Here is a 20,791-nt window from a genome sequence, read left to right on the forward strand (position 1 = left end):
CCCCCTTTCCCCCCAGAAAGCAAAACAAAATGCTAGTGACTTAAATACAGTACTTTTTTTTTTTTTTTAATGAAAACGATTGCATTTGCTGCCTATAAATTCTTCTTGTTTAACCTCTTTTAAGTCCAAGGCTATATAAAGTAAGTATAGAAACCGGCACATTACTATCAGTTACTCCTAACGATATTTATACTTTTTCATTCTGAAAATGGACATGGTGTGTTGTTACATGTGATATTTGATTAAAATGGAGTTAATACTTGCCATAGCTATTTGTGATAAACTAATCATTCTATCTTGTGAATGATTTCTTTATTGTGGCTACCTACATTTATTCTGTCTATAACTATATGTTAAGGGTTAATATATATTATGGTTAATGGTAACATGGAGCATAACAAGATTTGAGGTGCGTGGGATAAGTAAGTGTCACAACAGTGTATGGTACTCTAAGATACACAGTAGGGATTTAAAGAAGAGATAGTAGATATTCTTATTACACTGGTTAGGGTGTACATGGTTTTCTGGCATGAAAAAAGTATGTTTTGGTTGGAGTACATTTAATTCTTGGGGTGGGGGGTTTTCTTTCCACTGGAAATGTTTAACTTGGAAACCACTTATTCCTATACTTTTTTAATGTGAGTGGCTTTATAAAATAGTGGGGATGAAGGAAAAGGATGGCCTTTATGGGTTGAACAAGCATCTTTGCAAGGTTTTTCAGATTTTTATTTAAATAAAACTGGACACTGAGGTACCACAGAAATGGTACTGGAAAACTTTCAGATGGGATGTTTAGGAGAGTGTTCCAGATATTTGGGACCCCAGTGTAGCAGCCACTTCCAGTCTGTACAAAATGAAGAGGGTGCTTGATTTCTGGCCTCTGACTGTCTTAATGGATGGTATGCACTTAAATCAGAGCGTCAAAGTGTACCACTCAAGATGGTAAGTAAATGTACATTTATCTGCTGCTGCTTTATTACTTATAGACATTTATTTATCTATATCATAATAAAACAAGACTGGATATTAACAGAGGGACAAAGAGGTAAAAAATAACTTATTTAAGGGTCGCAGATGAATGCCACACAGGTGCCTCTGGAAATGTATTAGATGCTTTGCGTCACCTTCTCACCACTGCTGGCAGTGAATGAGCAGTGCACTCTCATACTGCTCCTTTTCAGCATGATATGCCACAATGAATGCTGGGATGTGTAGTCTTTTATAGTGCGTGTGGCAGAGCAAGGTGAAAGACTAAAGATGCTGCATTTATTGAGGCAGTTCAGCATGAAGAGGAGTGTGCAGCATTGTAATGTCTTTTTTTCTTCTGACCCTCCCACAGCAAATCAGTTTATTAAATTGCCTCTTCTTCTGCAGGGGCTGACATGACAAATTGAAACTGGAGGAAAAAAGTAATATGAATAAGTAAAGCTATAAATGATTCTACATACAGTGGCTATAAAATATAGCCCCCCCTTCTTTTTTTTTTCATGGAAATAAAAAATGGCTTTGTAGGATATTTTTACCACTAATCAACTCAAAATACTTTTGTAACCCAATTAATTATTTACAAATAAAAACGTACAGCTGATTATATATGTAGTCACACCTTATTTTAATATTTGATAAAAGCAATCTTTGTCCCTGACAGCTTTTGGACACTTAATTGAATTCACTCAGGTTTGATGGGGACTTCTTGGCGAACAAATTCTCAATAGGATTGAAACTTGGGCCTAGATTTACTAAACTGCGGGTTTGAAAAAGTTAAAATGTTGCCTATAGCAACCAATCAGATTCTAGCTGTCATTTTGTAGAATGTACTAAATAAATGATAACTAGAATCTGGTTGTTATAGGCAACATCCCCACTTTTTGAAACCCACCGTTTAGTAAATATACCCCTTGAGCTTTGACTAGACCACTGGACATGAATGACCTTGTGGAATACAAATCTTCTCAGTACTAGGACTCTTAAACACTGCAGCAATTTTTCTTCCAACATTTGCCTATATCTTGTTCAGTCCATTTTTTCCTCTATTTTGACAAGTTGTCCACCTTAAGCGGGGACGCATCCTTAATTCGTTATATTCCAGCCACCCATGTGACATGGTTGGGATAATATTCTTAGAAACTTAAGCAGTGTTGGGCTTGTACCAAACATAGTGTGTATCCTTTGAGGCCAAAAAGTTTACCCTTGGTCTTATTGTACCATAGAATCTTACTTCACCTACAATAAAGTGTAGGTTTATCAAGTGCTTTGGCTATTGTGTCGTGGACTGTTTCTCTCATCTGTCATGGGAAAACTGTACTTGTTAGGGAGCCTAAAACAATTCTGGCATTTTCCTGCATAGACTGATAGACTGATGTATAGATAGATGGATGCATAGATTTTGGAGTATTTTTTTTTTTTATTTTTTTTTTAAGAGAAATTCAAAGTGTGCCATATTATTTTTTTTGACAGGTGGTATTGAAAGTCTTTGAAATCTTCTCATATTCTTACCGATTGGTGCCTTTTCTCAGATTTGCTTTGAATGCTGTTTGAGCTTCACGATGAAGCTCTTGTGTGGAAATGCACTTGCAAACAGCAATACCTCTCACAAACAGGTGTAGTTATTTTGAAATTCATTGAAATACTCTTCATTGTACACAAATGGACTTCAGTCAAGTCATTGTGATATGTGAATGCAACTCATTGCTCTACAATTTACTTAGGTGTGTCTTAGCAATATGAAGGCTAAAGATACTAAATAGTTTCTTAATGATTGAATAAGAAAAAGCTTTAGAATTGGTCTCTCTCTCAATTTGAGGAAGCTTGTGATTAAGAATTTGTTTTTCTTGTACAATTCACTGTCCTTTTAGGTGTATGAAAATATGTAGTATGCATTTACAGTGGATATAAAAGTCTACACACTTATTGAAATTGAAAGTTTTTGTGGTTTTAAAGTCTGAAATCAAGATCAATCATGACAGCCCTTTTCTCACCTTTAATGAAATCTTGCAAGACAATTCAAGTGAAAAACAGACATTTATTTTTTTTGTAGGAAAAAGGGAAAATAAACATACAGTACATTGGTTGCATACGTGTGTACACCCTCAAATCACAAATACTTAGTGGACGCACCTCTTGCTTTTATTATAGCAGTGAGTCTTTTTAAATAAGTCTCTTTCAATTTTGCCAACCTGGACTTTTCAATTCTATCCTACTTTTACATGTAAAAAAGTTCAAAGTCCATTAAGTTGCAAGGGGATCTCCTGTCCTGTGCACAGCCCTCTTTACTTCCTTCCACAGGTTTCTAAAGGGATCGAGTTCTGAGCTTTGAATGGGCCATAAACATATGTTGACTTTTGTACATCGCAGTATATAACGTTTTTCTGCTTTTCCCACAGTATTTTTATGTGAACAATATTTCCATAGTAATGTCTACCGATGTTTCTTTATGTTTTGGTAGGTCTTGTTCTATAAATTAGTGTGCGTGTGTGCATATGTGTGTGTATATATATATATATATGTATATATATATGTATATATATATATATATATGTATATATATATATATATATATATATATATATATATATATATATATATATTAACCCGTGCATGATACTCATGCATTCTAGTCAAATTAAGCTACTTAAGGTGTTAAAAAGGTTCTTGTCATGCATTTGTGCCATAGCCCAGGCCTCAACCACCAACCACTCCCCACTGTCATCCCCGGCAACCACCAACCACTCCGCACTGTCATCCCCGGCAACCACCAACCACTCCCAACTGTCACTTCTCCTTCAAGAAATATATATATATATTTTTTGAAATCTTTATAAACACTTTTAACAATTAACAAATTAAAAACATCTTAGTATACCAAATTTCAGCCCTTTCTGAATTTTTTTCCCCACACACACTAAGAATTTAGTAGGTCAGTGTATAACTCCGCCCAGCAGGTGGCGCTGCAGCTTGGTTTTATTTTTTCCAGACAGACAGACTAACACACGCCACTAGACATTTATATTATATATAGGTTGTGACTTAGATTTTGCATTTGTAAATTCTCTTATTTCATAGGTCACATCTGTGTTGTACATTATGCTGATATCTCTGGACCGTAATAACAAATTTCTATTATGGAGCCACAATATACAGACGAACAATAATTACTTCTTCTAAACAATCTTTTTGCATATATTTTAAGAAAAGAGGTCAGGAGCCCTTATTCACACATTTTTTTCACATATAATTGGTTGCTCTACCTCTGTTAATTTCATTCATTTGCTCATGTGATATACAGGAGATTTTTTATTTATTTTAAATTGTCATTATCATTGTGATTGTTTGTTTGTTTTTCTTCCCTCTAGTTGATTGTTCACCAGACACTTTTTGACTTGAATATGAATTTTATTTTCTGTCCACTTTTTCTCTCTCCTGCTGCCAGCTCCTCTGCATTGGCTGTCAGCCAGTATTGATTGGCGCCCACCCCGCTGGAGTTAACAGATGTCAGGAGTGATAGATTACAGGTCTTTCCTTTTAATTTCACTGCTCCTGGATCACAGCTTTGTGCCTAGTTCTTTTCAGTGTCAGGTTCACTCTTCTGTCACCCACCTCTTCCTTTAACCCTTTTGCTACTATTGACACATGAAACATATTTGACTTAATCAGAAGTGAAGGCAACAGCTGGATCCAAATCACCCTCCTCCCCCTTATTATCCTTGTTAGTGTCATGTGAGAGAACCATGACTTTTCACAGTATTTATTTAACGTGCATGTATGTGTGTGTGTGTGTATGTATATATGTATGTATATATGTGTGTGTGTGTGTGTATATATGTATATATCTTTTTGTGTGTGTGTGTGTGTGTGTATATAGAGAGAGAGGGGTGCTTCTGTTTTTTTCAGTTATATTGGTATAAATAACGAGCTGGCTTTTCATACGCCCCAACAATTCTATTTTGTGGCCCTCTACATCTTCAGATGCCTTTATTAACTATTGTATGAGATCATGTTATATAATTTGGGTTTTAAGTATAGATCTGTGGATCTACAGGTGAAAAATCTTAGATCAGACTGGTGAAAGTATAAATCATTTTCATTTCAGCCACCAACATTCGGAGTTTCATTTAGAAACACAATCTCCTATTTTGCCTTTTTGTGTTATTATATATCTTGAGGATTAGCACTTCTATTTCTATGTCACAAGTCGAGTACCTCAGTCTGTTATATGTATTTGCTTAGTCAACTTGCTTCAGTATGCTATGTTCTTGTGATCTGATTAATAATGATGGTCCGTGTTCTATTTCTTCAGCTCAAGTCCCGGCCTATTTTACATACCTCCCACATGCAGCATTTACTTGGGATCCCACTTGCCCAGTGCTGCTGCAAGCGTTTCATGCTGTGAGTAGGCTTGCCACATTTAGTGGGAAACTATACCGAACTTTGTATATCTTCTTAATAACAGTAGCCCCAAGTCCAGTTTGTGTTGTCAACAATAGCTGTTGGCACTGGCAGAGGGAGGCACTTTACCCATAGTACTCGGTAGAAGCAGACAGCTCTCTGCATGATTTTATTGTAGAGACAATCTTACCTGTTGTTGGATAACACTTGTGGGGCAAAGATAAATTACAAAAATGGACTTGTTCTTTAATTAAAAAAAAAAATGTGAAAAGATTTGTTTTGTTTTGTCGGGATCTCTGTGTTCTGACAGCTGTGGAAAGCAGCTGACTGTTGCACCACAGGACCAAGAGGGGACAGCCATGTGTTTCTTGGCACCATTATGCAGCCAAGAGCTGCTTAACACTGGTATTAACATGACCTTCCTGTTATAGCCAAGGCCTTGCCTAGGTAGGGACACAGGGAGTGTGCTGACTTGACAAACACGTGTCAACTATTCTGTTTTATGATATTTACTTTACTGCAATTACAGCACATTCATTTTTGGCTTGCAACTTTAACCCATAAAAGAGAGTAGACATTGGCAGCAGAAAATGCTTTAAAGCTTCTTCAATCTGATCAATCTGTGGACTGTTTATCACAGTGTGCTCTACTCAGATCCCATCACATCTCTGCTGTGTTAATTTGGTGTAGCTCATCTTGACGTTTCTTCTGTCTGGGCTGTTGCATTGATCAGGTCATGCCATGGTGTACAAAACTCAGAAATCCTTTATACCTGCCACAATTTTTATAGCTGTGTCTTTTGCTTTTTCACTATCAATCAAAACACAGAAAGTATCACTTGAAATATAAGCATGAGAAATTGTGCACAGTGTGGTTCTTTTATTTTACCTTGTCTCACTCTATTGTCGCCAGCTTCTCTTCTGCTCTGTGAAATGACTCACTCTCTGGTTTATTCATATTTCACTGGTCCAAAGCATGATTCCATTGGCTAATTTCCCTTTTTTCCACTTCCCCTTTGTCGTATCTCCCATTTTTCTGGTGCCCTGATTCTATACTGGCTCCTTTCCTTTGTTCCATAATCACTATCCACTTGCTCCTTACCTCCCCCTTTCCTCTATATTTCTGTTGTTTTAGGTAATATTTAAAAGTCACTGTAGTAGAAATAGTAATTGATTATAGACACTTGGCAGGGAAACAAAATCCTGCTGCGTTTCTTGACATCATATTCACTGTATCTATTTAACTTAACTTTTCTCCCGTGTATCCAGAACTGCTCCTCTTCTCTTTATCTCTCTGTACACAGACTCTGACTTGAAAAATAGATTTGGCTTGGAATATCAATATAATTAAATCCCTTTGAAAATAAATTGCAACAAGAATTGATGTCCTAATTCAAATTGTTTTGATAATTTGGCAAAAAAATGTAAACATTTTTAAACGAACTTGGCTTCTGTGGCAGATTGGAAGTAGTTGTAGAATTCTGAAGAGTCGGCAACACAGCACAGGTGTAGGCGTTTCTGGGTTGAATATATACCTTTTGAAATCAAATGTTCTGTTTCTTGATGTTTCATGACTCATGAGCTGTAGAAATGTGCACTGACTGTGGCTATACCTTCAAGTGCATGATTGTGCCAATAGTTTGTTTTTTTTTCTTTTTGTCCTACAGAACTTGCAAATTATTTTTAAAAACCTCTCAACTTGTACTGTTTGTTCTTTGTTTATGCTAGGTTTTTTTTATTCCAGCTTCTGCATTTACACTCATGCGCTTGCATTTGTAAATTCATCTTTCTTAGATATTGTTTGTTATGCTTTAGTCTGACTGTGCAGAATGCAAAGAGAAGTGTTTAAAAGGTTGCCAGAATAGAGCAATGTTTAATGCGAGACATATGGTGCAATATTGAGCATTTGGCCCCATACTATTGTTGCTATCATTTATTATATAGCACCAATCATATTATACAGCACTGTACAGAGAATATGTAATCCCTCACATCAGTCACTACCCATTGGAACACACACACACACCCACACACTTGCTTGTCAGAGACCAGTGAACCTACAAGAATGTTTTTGGAATGTAAGAGTATAACCGACACAAAACCTGGTTGGAATTGAATAAGGATCCCAGACCTGTGTGGCAGCAGTGCTAACCACTGTGCCATCCTGTCTCATTGTGCGTGGCCCCGGTATGATCACAATGCCCAAAAATCCTGTCATTGAAAGATGACAACTGTTGGTCTCCAGTCATCTTCCAAACATGCTTACATTCCCCATTGATGTCTGAAGTGGTTTGGCCAATTTGCCCATGTGCCTCATCCAGTTTGGCCACCCTTGTGTATGGACAGGTGGGACAACTATCTGACTGTGTGACCAGCTTTAGTGCACCAAATAAGAGCTTCTTGAAATAATTATTTTAACTTAATTTGTAAAAAATTATATCTTCAATTGAAATTTGTAAATCTGTCTGTTCACTTTTTAGGACACACTGTATGTTTTTGATCTTCGGTTGCAAGACTTCACAAGTCACCCATGTAGGGCAGGACAGATACTCAAACGCCGGTAAGCACCATGAAATTATATACACTTCTCAAGTCTGGGTTTAGCAATACAAATTTTAGGCAAGAAACTATTTTAGTTATAGTGTTATGCATGCTCCCTCACATTTGTTTTAATAATAAAAATGTTAGTTATGAAAACATTACAGAGAGGTGCAAATGTGTTTCCTGCGGCACTCAGATTTTAATTTTTCTCCGTCTAGTGCAAGATTGACTATTAAAGCAAATGTCTGATTGCTGTGGTTTTACTGCAGATTTGCACCTTTGTGCTTTGTTAGAAAACCACAGTATCTGCCAGCAACACAAGGTTTTCACCTGTTTAGTACTCCCTTTTAAACTAATAATTTTGCATATAAGCTTTTAGTTTGGTTAATTCTAGAATAAGGGTTTAAGATATTTTTTGTATTTGCTTGTCAATTTCTGTTTTGTCACATTTGACCATTACTGCCTCTGATCTTAGTGTGACAATCACTTGTAAACAATCAACCTCGAATGTAGTCAAAATAATGTGAAATGTATAGCTTGAGTTACCATTTTCAAAGGTGTGTATGATAGAAAATATCTTCTGTAAATAAATGTAAAATAGAAGGTTTTTATTGTACTCACATTTGATCAAAGTCTAAAATGCAGATGAGTAATGCCGTTTTCAGGATGACCAGCATTATTTAATTCCTGGAAGTTTCTTATTCCTAGAGATCCTTCTCTATCTGGACTTGCACACCCCTGTCTGTTTCTGTTTATGTGCATTCACCCTTTGAAATAATGTGATCCTACATTGAAGTGGTTACAACGCCGGTATTTACATTCTTCATACAACAATGAGCAGCAAGTGTTCAACACATCCCTGAACTTAGCACTGTAAAATTATTTTTTCTTTTCTTGTGTGTCTGTCTATACAGGGAGAATATGTGCACCTTTCTTGTTTTGCAATACATTGGCAGCTGTATAATCTTGCCTTACTTTGCATGCATTTAATTCTGCCACCTTACCATACATGCTTCTGTGCCCTGTTATTAGCTTTGAAAGGATGTAATCACGTGGAGTGCTTCTGCTCCTCGAAAGAGTTTGAATATCCTGGTGCCAAAACCTTCCGAGGAAGAAGCTTCTTATGTTGCCTGTCCTTGAGAGGGTAGGCCTGTCTTTGGAGATTAGAATGTGTTTTCACCCAGTGAAGGAAAGAAAGGTGATCATAAGTCTTTGTATTATGATAGTACGTTTTTACACTTTTACACTACGCTGTTCTCTTTTCTAAAGATACATCAGTGTGCTATTGTGTGTCTGCAGAGAATCCTTACCTCTTATGTATTTTTTAGGGCTTTGCTATAGGGGAGAATTCTAGTCGCTTGATCGCAAACAGTTAATTACTAAACACCAAATAGCTGCTTTTGGATCACCTTGTTTTTTTATGAGATGATTTTCAATCACTGAATAATGTGATCACCATGTTTGTTCACACAGATCTACAATAAATACTTAGTTGCCAACTGTCCCTATTTTCCAGATACTGGGGTTTTGAAGATTTGTCCCAGGAAAGTTGCCTATTTTTCAATATTTATTGCACAATAAAACGCCTCTTTCTGTTGGGGCTGCATGACAGTGCACATGGTGTCTGGCTGTTTGGATCAGTATGAAGCTGTCACGTCTCACAGGAAATTCCTATTAGTCAGTGTTAACGCAGGCATAAAGCAACGGGCATGGTGTATGGTGTTACAACCCCTTAATCTAATCCATACTTGAACTGCACTTTTTAGCCATGTTGTTATCAGGAAGTATCAGTGATGTAACTATAACATCTCCTTGGAAAAGTACTTCAGGGGTTAAATTCCACCTCCACAGGGAACACTCAGGAGTTGGGTGAATTGAGCTACCATTGTTCTTTCTGTTTGCTCCCTATTGTCCACTAGTGAGCTCTACAGCCAGCCAGGAGCCAGACTCAGCAGGGGTCACCTGATGGAAGACACCTGGGGAGGTAGGGGAGGGGACTGGATAGTGTAAGCAGCCCACCAATCGAGACCTTTTGCAACTTCCCTGGGCAGGCAGTTCCCAAGGTGGGATTAGGAGGTGATAAAAGAGGCTACCCTGGGAGCTGTACGTGTGTGACTAACTTTTGGCCAAGAGGTGATGCTCTGCCAGAGATGCGCTGTGGAACATATCTCACTGAATTTATTTGAACTGATTTCCTCACTTGTTGGACCTGCTATCGTTACGGGGCCGTGCTGTATTTAATCATGTTCTGCAGAATAAATCGTCCTTCTATTTTTCCTCTAATATCGTGTCCGAGTGATTTGGGAGCCACTTATGTACACAGCAGGACTTCCCAAGGTGCGGGGTCTAACGAACCCACCAGTCATCACCAAGAATCACCGCAAGGCGGGATGGATTTTGCAGCCCTTGGTAGCCCACTGACGTCATAGATGATGGATGGTAGATAAGAGATCTGGGAAGATAAAGAGTAGACTCTGTAGAGGTAGTGTAGTTCAGCACAGTAGGGTGGGATTGGTTAGCTGAAGCAGCACAGCACACTCAGAAGAATCCAAGCTACATACAGTGGAACACCGGGTCGGATACACCACACCCTGGAGAGTCACCGGGTCGGATACACTGAGGATACACCACACCCTGGAGAGTCAGATACACTGATGCTCAGACAGTGGAGTAGCCTGAATGGGTAGCCGGGTCAGATACACAGGAAAACAGGCAGCAGCGTAGTCAATTTGGATTGCCGGGTCAGATACACAGGTACACAGGCAACAGCGTAGTCAACAAGGATAACCGGGTCGGATACACAGGCAGCAGAGGGTCCAGAAGCAGTGGTCTTACAAGCCAGAGGTCATATAGAGGGCACCACCAGAAAGCAGCAGAGAGAGAGCCAGACTCCAAGTGATAACTTGTTGCTCTAACACAGGCAGTGTGTCAGAGCGTGCTAGATATAGGAGAAGAATTCAAATTCCCTGATCCTTAGTCACATGACCGCAGCCTCGCCGCCTGGAAGAACAGAGCAGCGGCTGAGATCATGGAACACGGACAGGTAAGTCTCTTACAGAAGCCACAAGTATGGGGCATGTGGTTCCACCACCGTTACTGTTGACATTTTAGAATGATAAACCATAATTCCCACAACTAACCAAGAATTTAAAGGACAAAAATATGTAGGAATCAAATTCAATAAATATTTCACTATGATAATACTAGTGCTTCTTGGTCCTCCTCTTGGATCATCACCTTATCAGCTATGCGCTCACCCCCACTACTTTTAAACTCTCTGCTGTCAAACTCTACCAAGCCTCCCCAGAAATCTTCACTTTATTAATCTTCAACAGTTATCTAGCTCTCTCCAACACCTTCTCTCCCCAATCTCTACATTCTCCTCCCCTGATATGGCAGTACCTCATTTTCACCATACCCTAGCACAGCCCTTGATCAAGTGGCTCCAGGAAATATTCATACTTTACGTTGACTTCGATGTTAGCCATGGCACACTAAAGTAATGCAAAATCTTCAAAAAGCAGAACGTCACTGCATAAATCTTGTACCTCTACTGATTTCTTCACATATGCTTCTATCTACCACTCCTATTGAAATGCATTGGACAATGCAAAACAGACATGCTACTAATCTCTCATCTATCCAGGGCCGGATTTACCATTAGGCAACCTAGGCAATTGCCTAGGGCCCAGCAGTCCCAAGAGGGCCCTCCCAGGGCTGGAGGTAAGACCACCCTTTTCAAAATGTGCCGATACTTATGGGCCAGTGCTATGTGCTTGCCCCCCCGGGCTAAAGTCTTCCAGCCAGCCCCTGAATAGGGGTATATGTTATGCTAAAAACTATAGTGCTATGGATTTTTTCAGGAAGGGGGCCCCAAACCAGTATCTTGCCTAGGGTCCCATGTGGTCTAAATCCGGCTCTGCATCTATGATCACTTTTCTAACCCCAAATGCCTGTTTAACACATTTAAATCTCTCCTTAACCCTCCCATCTCAAACCATCCAACTACTATGAGTGCCCAGGATCTTGATTCTTACTTAAAAGGACAAGAGTGATGACATCAGACTAGAAATAGTATCCTCTTCCTCAACAAGCAATCGTCTCAATTCCTTCCCAGCACTCTGACACCCTCTCTTCATTTGATCTCACACATGAAGATGAAGTATCTACTCTCTTCTTATCATTCTACTCTACCTCCTATCGTCTTGAGCCTATACCCTTAGAAATCAGTATATCCCTGTCTCCTGTGACCACTCTCTTCTCATACAAACACTACAATTCCTAGGTCTTCAAGACACTGTCCTACCCTGGTTCTCATCCTACCTAATCGTTTTTTTCAGTATTAATTTCTCTGGATCCACCCCTGCTCCACTTCCATTATCAGTAGGCGTACCACAAGGCTCAGACCTAGGTCCTCTGCTATTCTCTATCTACACCACTTCTCCTGGAAAACTAAAAGCTTTGGATTTCAGTATAATCTCTATGTGGATGATACCCAAATGTATCTATCTTCTCCTGATCTCTCGCCATCTGTGTTGTCCCACGATACTGACTCTCTTTATGCCACTTCATCTTGGATGTCCTCTGGCCAACTCAAACGCTTTAAATCTTTCTTTTTGACATTTCTGTTTTTGTTGACAACATGACCATAAATCCCACCCCGCAAGCTCGCTATCTAGTGTGATCCTTGACTCAGAACTATCCTTAGATCCGCACATTGACATGCATCTAAAAAATATTTCCATAATACACATATATCTTACACAAGACACTGCGAAAACTTGCATTTGTCCACGGATTTCCTGCATTAACTATTGCAATTCTCTCCTTACTGGTCTTCCCATAAAAAGACTCTCACCCATGCGATCTATCTTGCATGCAGCAACCAGACTGATTTTCCTTGCAAATCGTTCTTCCTCTGCTGAGCCACTCTTGTCAGTGTCTAGATTGGTTGCCTGTTTTTTACTGAATCCAATATAATATTCTTCCACTAACATATAGGGCTATCCACAAAACTGCACCAACTTACTCTTCCCACTTGTCTCAAGTACACATATGTAGAACGATATATTCTGTTGTTTATAACAGAATAATTATTGTTTAGATGTTGTGTAGCAGTTCTCACATAAGAATTTAAATGTAGAAAAGTCACTTTGGGACGTTGTTCCTGCTTTAGATCATTTGTGCATGTTTAAATGAGTAGGACTACAGAGTTTATTTTTGTGAATGGTGTTCTTGTGGTTTATGAAATTTGGTGTTTGTGAGTAGTCTGTGCAAACAATGGATGATTTTTCCTGTGTTTTTTTTTTTACCTTTTTAAACTTTTTTTGTACACGGACCTGGCATTTACAAACTAATTCTTGGAAGTGATAGTGACTTGAGGGTAATTGCTATGTCAGCTAATGACCTTGGGGAGAGCATCTTGCTGTTTGCTGTAATGGACTGGGGTATGTAGCTGCATGTAAAATTTTAACTCAAAGTGGAACCAAGAGTATATGAGTGGTGTGACTGATTAGGCATACAGCACACCGGTAAACCTTAATAAAGGTAACCACAGTATAAATGCTATCCAGGGTTCACCTAGGTTTTAATCTACTATATGTAAATTGCAAATCTGATTTTTCATGTAATCTATTTTTTTGTTTACCTTTTTTCTATGTTGTATTTTACATTAAATTAGCTGAGAACTTGATCAATCCTTACTGTCACAAATATGATTGTTCTTCTTCACTCCTTAGTCTTCACTGGTATGGCAACAAACATGTTAAAATGTCTTTCAAGCTCCTGCCCTATTTGTTTATCCACCCTAAAAAATCATGGTGCAGGAGCCCAGGGGTTCAGCTCTAGTCACTGGCTGTCTGCGACTGGCAAGGGCTGTGACAGCGTGTTCTTTCCTCAGGAAAATAATTCTGTCATAAGAACATTCCCCTAACGGGAACATTCTGTTTTTCTTCTGCTCTCTGTGTACGTGTGTTTGTGTACAGAACTCATGGCATATGCTTTGTAAGAAAGCGAAACGTACAGAGATTACTGATGGCAATTACAAATGTGATCATTCTGGCTCCTGTGTGTGTGCAAATACATTGGAATCTGTCTCCTGTAATACCAATTTAAGGCTATTGCATTATTATTAATAGGCCAAAATTTATTTAATTTTACCCCTAAAGTTCCATGCATACTATATTCATAATAACTGCAAATGTAAGAGTCCATCCACTGTTACGTGGTTCTGTTACATCATTTCTTGCTAATCACACTATTAAAGGTTAAAGTGATTTTGGATCCGAACGTTGGACGACATCTTTAATTGGTTGACATGTTTGAAATCGTATCTACACATGCACGTGTTTTTTGTTTTTGATTTTTCAATTTTCCAAAATAGTCAAGTGTTGGAAACTGTGTGGTCAACTAAGCTATTTTGAATGATCAAAATCTGACCTCAACTGTTAGGTCTGAAACCTTGCTTACAAACTCCTATAAATAGTGCCCTGATTACAATTAAAGCCATGGCCCCAGTACTGAGCGCTATTAATTATTACTCTGGTTATTAGTTTCTTACAAAATAAGAAAAGCACTTTTTGTTTCATACCTGGCCATTTACACGTGTGATGAGTATCAGAACCCGGGCATGCCTTTGTAACGGAATGAGCCATTAATCTGGTGTGACCTTGCCCACTTTGGCTATGGAACGGGCCTTTAGAAGTTGCTGTATGGGTCCTGAAATTTCTATCGGCGGTCTTGAACATTTATCCAAATTGCCAAGCTACTGGACCTGTATTATTTGGTCAGACATTTGTCTAATAGACTTCTATTTCAGAGAGAAACATAAACACAACAGTGCATCACAATAAACTGCAGTTTTCTGCCTAATATTTTAATTTCTTATGACTTTAAAGTTTGTATTGTGACATACTCAAAAAATGAAAAATAGTCAAACAATACAAATGCAAAAAACAGTACATTACATACAGTATGTGGGAAAACAAAAAAATAAAAAATGCAAAATGAACACAATTTATGAGGAGTCTATTTTGACTCCTTTAACAACGGAGAACCAATTACAAAGTATTTTACCTGCTGTTTAAAAGAGCAAAACACTTTGGCATTTGTTCTCTCCATATGAACCACAAATCAGTCTCTGCAGATATACTTGTAAACCTTTGACTTTTTTAGTGAGTTAACAACATTGTTTTCTGCATTGTTTATAAAGCGTCAGACACATTCTGTAGCTTTGTCTAAGTGTGTTGACATGCTAAGCCTGTGTGTACTCCTTCTATATAATCATGTATATAAACATGCACAGTGCACCGCAAGAACATCTGGACATCACAACCTGTACACAGGAGACTTTTACATTTAATGGCAGGTTGTGACGCATGTGCCTGCATAGAAATTCAACAACTACCTTCCCTTATCGCTGCTCTTCTTGCATTCCATCAAACAATGGGATGTTTTATATTACACTGTCCATATTTCCCCATCCTAGACTTTTGAATGTAAACGTTTCCAGACCTATACACATGGCCTTTTATCAGGAGGGGCATTACCAGATGTGTGTATGGTGGTCTTGGCTTTGAGCTCAAATTAGGTGAACGGTGATTGAAAATGGATTTAAGAGCTGTATAATTGTATTTATCCTATGAGAGATAAGAAAGGATGTGATCTCCCCAGTTGGTCGCTCAGCATACCAGTGGTTTGTGCAGGTTAAGGGCATTTTAATAGGTGCTACCCCCACCTTGACAGCAATTTATATTCATGAAGTGTTGCGCATTCGCTTGTAATGGCTTCTCCTGCAGACAATTATTATTGTGTTATCTTTACGGTTTTGTTTTTATTGGTATTTTGTTCTCGTGCAGCTTTGTCTGTATGTAGCATTTGTTCAGCATGCAAATGCAGCCAGGATCAATGCACAGGAATGAAATCAATCGAAGAACCGCTGGCATATTGGAATGGGGGCTGGGAGATTTAACCCATTCAATACCAAAATACATTTTAACTCTTCACCTTGCAATAAGAATAAGGTGGTACCTCCAGATATATGCTGTAATGTACTTAGCTTTATATATATAGGTTTCAGTTAGCTCAAGTTATTTGGGGACATGTCTTCTTTTTTTTTTTTTTTTTTTAATCCGCTCTTTGCGTTAATGGAATCGCCAAAATCTCAGGAACATATCATGGAAATACAGTGAGGGATGTATCGCTGAAGGCCTAGTACACCACTAGGTTATATTTCTGTAAGCCGCCTTACAGCCTGCATTGTGTCACCTCCTATAATGCTGGATTCATCACTCCTGTCCTGCCAAGCTTTACACTCCTAATATAAGGGTTTGGATGTCTTTGATAAATGTTAATGCTGCAAACAGTCGGGTCCTTTTGAGTCTCATAGTGCATTATCGAAATGTGATTGCAGTTAGAAGTAGAATGATACCTTTATTATTTGACTAACATGTGAAGAGTAAAACAAACTCAAGCACTTACGGCTTGCGAGGTGTTGCTGTAAAGCAAGCTTCTCAGTTTTGTCCTCATGCATGTAAATTTGCCTAAGGAAGTATCTTAACCAGCTCTGCTTTAAACGACTTAAGCGTTACCCAATATTTGGAAACTTCAATTGAAAAATTATGCTAGCATTAAAGGCCGTGGAACATCACACTTTTTCATTGCATAACTGTAGCACTTGCAAGGCAATGTATATGCTCAATATAGCTTTGATATCTCCATGAGCAAACATAGGACAACATTTTCTGCGATTGTGTCTCCACTTTGTCTGCTGTCTGTGTAGTTTTTGGTCCATTCCAGTATGGATGTAACCCCTGTGAAATGTTGCATCCCAAGCTGCTGTTGTAATTTGAAATAAGTGTCACACAGTCATGAGATCAGGGCGGGCTATAGAAGGAGATGAGGGGATCACGATATAGAGACCAAAACAATGGTCAGTGTATGCTGAAATAACACCTTTTTATAGAAGCTCAATAAAATAATAGGTTTTTCTATACCTGCCATAAAATACTTGCCTCCATTCTATTTTCCCTGTTGTGCAGCGATTCATTGACAAGCCCTGCTTTAGTAACAGCATAACCACATAACGGGGCTCATCTTCAGCTGATCAGCTATCTGTATGATGAAGGCTGCACTCTAACAACTGATTAATTAGCTTGCCATTGTCATTATACGCTGCAGTGCTGTCACTTTCCCTAACGCCTCCTCCTGGTACACAAAATTGTAAAGGGCATTTTAACCTGGTCAGCTTAGTGCACTATTGCACATTTGATTAACCAGAGAATGATGAGAGCCCCTGCTGCCACAGTGTAACAGTGATACCCCATCAGAGCAACTCTTGGAAGCTCTGATCTACAAGGTGTGATTATATTAGGAATGGAAGGTAATGATTAATTTAAGGTTTATAAATCTTGTAAGATCATGTTACCCGTAACGGAGTGAAAAAGCAGCAATAGAAAATCCCAAAACTTTTGTAGCAAAAAAACTGTTTTGGGGTGGCATTTTGGAAAAGGCTGCTCATACATCAAAAAAGTAATGACAATTAGAGCACATGAGAGTAAAGGTGCGATTATGACCACCAGTTGAGTCCCCTTAGATCCAGTTGACTCCAAATATCTGTGTACATGTGACCACCGATCCCAATTAACATTTGAACAGGAACTTTTAGATAATAAATTTAGCCAGACTTTGTCTGCAGCCATTGTTTGACTTCGCGAATAGTTCAGCTATTTGGGCCCTGGATTGGGCTGATCGGCATGTGTATGGCCATCTTTAGTTAACCCAATGTGTCAGTTGGCTTATAACGGCTTTTTCCCTTTTTTAATAATATGGGAGGTAAAAAATGAAAAACCATAGATTAAACAAAGAACTACTTACCTGCATGCTTCATATACGTTCCCTACATTGTGGTGGGCTCAAGCAGGGTCGGTCTCTTCTACTGCTTTGTAGATCAGAAAGGAAACAGCAGAATTGTGACCACTGTATTATATGCCTCATCAAATGGGGTCCTGCAAGATTTAATGACAGCTTTATGCCAAATGCAGAGTGTTCAGTGTTCAATTGTTAGTTGTTCACACTTCTGTCTCACAACACTGGGGTCATGAGTTCGATTCCCGACCATGCCCTTATCTGTGAGGAGTTTGTATGTTCTCCCTGTGTTTGCGTGGGTTTCCTCTGGGTGCTCTGGTTTCCTCCCACACTCCAAAACCATACTGGGACATTAATTGGCTGTTATTAAATTGCCCTTAGTCTCTCTCGGTCTGTCTGTGTATGTGTGTAAGGTAGGGGATTTAAATTGTAAACTCCAATGGGGGCAGGGACTGATGAGAATGAGTTCTCTGTACAGTGCTGCAGAATTAGTGGCACTTTATAAATAGATGATGATTATATAGGGTATACAGTTATGGCCTAAAGTTTTGAGAATGACACACATTGATTTCACAATGTTTGCTGCTTCAGTGTTTTTAGACATTTTTGGCAAATGTTGCTATGGTATACTGAAGTAAAATTACAAGCCTTTCATAAGTGTCAAAGGCTTTTATTGACAATTACATAGTTTATGCAAATAATCAATATTTGCAGTGTGACCCTTCTTTTTGAAGACCTGAAATTCGCCCTGGCATGCTATCAATCAACTTCTGAGCCACATACTGACGGCCGCCCATTCTTGCCTAATCAATGCTTGGAGTTTGTCAGAATTTGTGGGTTTTTGTTTGTCCACCCGTCTCTTGAGGATTGACCACAAGTTCTCAATGGAATTGAAGTCTGGGGAGTTTACTGCCCATGGACCCAAAATTTTGATGTTTTTATCCCCAAGTCACTTAGTTATCACTTTTGCCTTATGGCAAGGTGCTCCATCATGCTGGAAAAGGCATTGTTCATCACCAAACTGTTCTTGGATGGTTGGGAGAAGTTGCTCTTGAAGGATGTTATAGAACCATTATTTATTCATGGCTGTGCTCTTAAGGAAATTTGTGAGTGAGCCCAAACATGAATGGTCTCAGGATGCTTTACTGTTGGCATGACACAGGACTGATGGTAGCGCTCATATACGTTCCCTACATTGTGGTGGGCTTTCTTTCTCCGGACAAGCGTTTTTCCAGATGCCCCAAACAATCTGAAAGGGGATTCATCAGAGAAAATGACTTTACCCCAGTCCTCAGCAGTCCAATCCCTGTACCTTTTTTAGAATATCAGTCTATCCCTGAAGTTTTTCCTGGAGAGAAGTAGGGTTCTTTGCTGGCCTTCTTGACACCAGGCCATATGCCAAAGTCTTCGCCTCACTGTGAGTATAGATGCACTCACGCCTGCTGCCATTCCTGAGCAAGCTCTGCACAGGTTACCCCGATCCTGCAGCTGAATCAACTTTAGGAGACGGTCCTGGTGCTTGCTGGGTGTTCTTGGGCGCCCTGAAGCCTTCTTCACAACTATTGAACCTCTCTCCTTGAAGTTCTTGATGATCCAATAAATGGTTCATTTAGGTACAACCTTACTAGTGGCAATATCCTTGCCTGTGAAACCCTTTTTGTGCAAAGCAATGATGACTGCACGTGTTTCCTTGCAGATAACCATGGTTAACAGAGGAAGAACAATGATTTCAAGCACCACCCTCCTTTTAAAGCTTCCAGTCTGTTATTCTAACTCAATCAGTATGACAGAGTGATCTCCAGCTTTGTGCTCGTCAACACTCTGACCTGTGTTAACGAGAGAATCACTGACTAGATGTCATGTCAACTGGTCCTTTTATGGCAGTGCTGAAATACAGTGGAAATGTTGTTTTTGGGATAAAGTTCATTGTCATGGCAAAGAGTGGCTTTGAAAGTAATTGCAATTCATCTGATCACTCTTCATGACATTCTGGAGTATATGCAATATGCCATCATAAAACTGAGGCAGCAGACTTTGTGAGAAATAATATTTGTGTCATTCTCAACACTTTTGGCCATGACTGTATTGATCATGAGCCCCACCACCACAATCTGCTCTAGACATCAGAAATTGGGTTTGCTTTCCACCCTGGTCAATAAAGTTTCTACTCTGACACATAGGCGACTGTCTGGCTGAAAATGGGCCTCCATTGCTAAGGGTTAACATTGTTAACCCAGCAGATTTAGTCACTGAGGCTGACAGGAGTATATTTATGATAACTCATTATTGTACTAGGGTCCCAAATAGTAAGTTCCAGGATCTGTTAATTCTAATCATTTTTAGAGGGCTGCAGTGCATTAATGTGGGCATATCTGAAATTGCTAATTGATTATACAAGTTAATTCACATTGTCCTTATGCTTCTAAGCAAAGTAATGTTATTCTATGCCTCTGATGACACTGTCTGTGTTTAGGTCGGTCACACTATTTAAATGTAATGTCCATAGTCCTGGTTTTCTTTACAGGTATTATATCATTTTATGGCCGATCAGTGGGCACAGGAGAAACCCCACCTGGCCCCTGAAATGAGTAGAAGCACAACAAAAGCTGCTTAAATGCAAAAGATATGTTCATGGATGCTTGTTATCTGGGATTGTCGACAAAAACTGGCCTCTGTAATAATGGCCTAGCAAGAGAGACTTTTGTAAAGGGGAGTTCTTACTGTTTGCCTGTGATAACACTAGAATAGGAGGGAGGGTCATATGGTGTAATAGAAATCATAGCAATAAGCCTAACAAAGTTGTGTGGTAATCTGAAAATCTGCTTGTGCATAGGATATAAGCCTGTGTGTGTGAAATTTTATATATAGTTTTTATATCTATGGTGGAAATTTGAATTCTAAAATCAAAGTGGGGTGCGCATCATTATCGTTACTACGGTAATTGATGCACATTATTACAGTAATTTTAATGCTGTTTTTTTTTTTTTTTTTTACTCGCAGCT

General features: G+C 38.9%; 1 protein-coding gene across 11 annotated transcripts in view; it reads left to right on the plus strand.

The window, feature by feature from the left end:
* The window catches only part of ZMIZ1 (zinc finger MIZ-type containing 1), a 292,396-nt gene that overhangs the window by 84,258 nt on the left and 187,347 nt on the right, over positions 1-20,791 (plus strand). For all 11 annotated transcript variants that reach the window (XR_012693403.1, XM_075217109.1, XM_075217108.1 and 8 more), the window contains one exon: positions 7,865-7,944. The gene's annotated coding sequence lies outside the window, so the exon portion shown is untranslated. The remainder of the gene's footprint in view (positions 1-7,864; positions 7,945-20,791) is intronic.

Source organism: Mixophyes fleayi, chromosome 6 (assembly GCF_038048845.1).
Source record: "Mixophyes fleayi isolate aMixFle1 chromosome 6, aMixFle1.hap1, whole genome shotgun sequence".
Lineage (NCBI taxonomy): Eukaryota > Metazoa > Chordata > Amphibia > Anura > Limnodynastidae > Mixophyes > Mixophyes fleayi.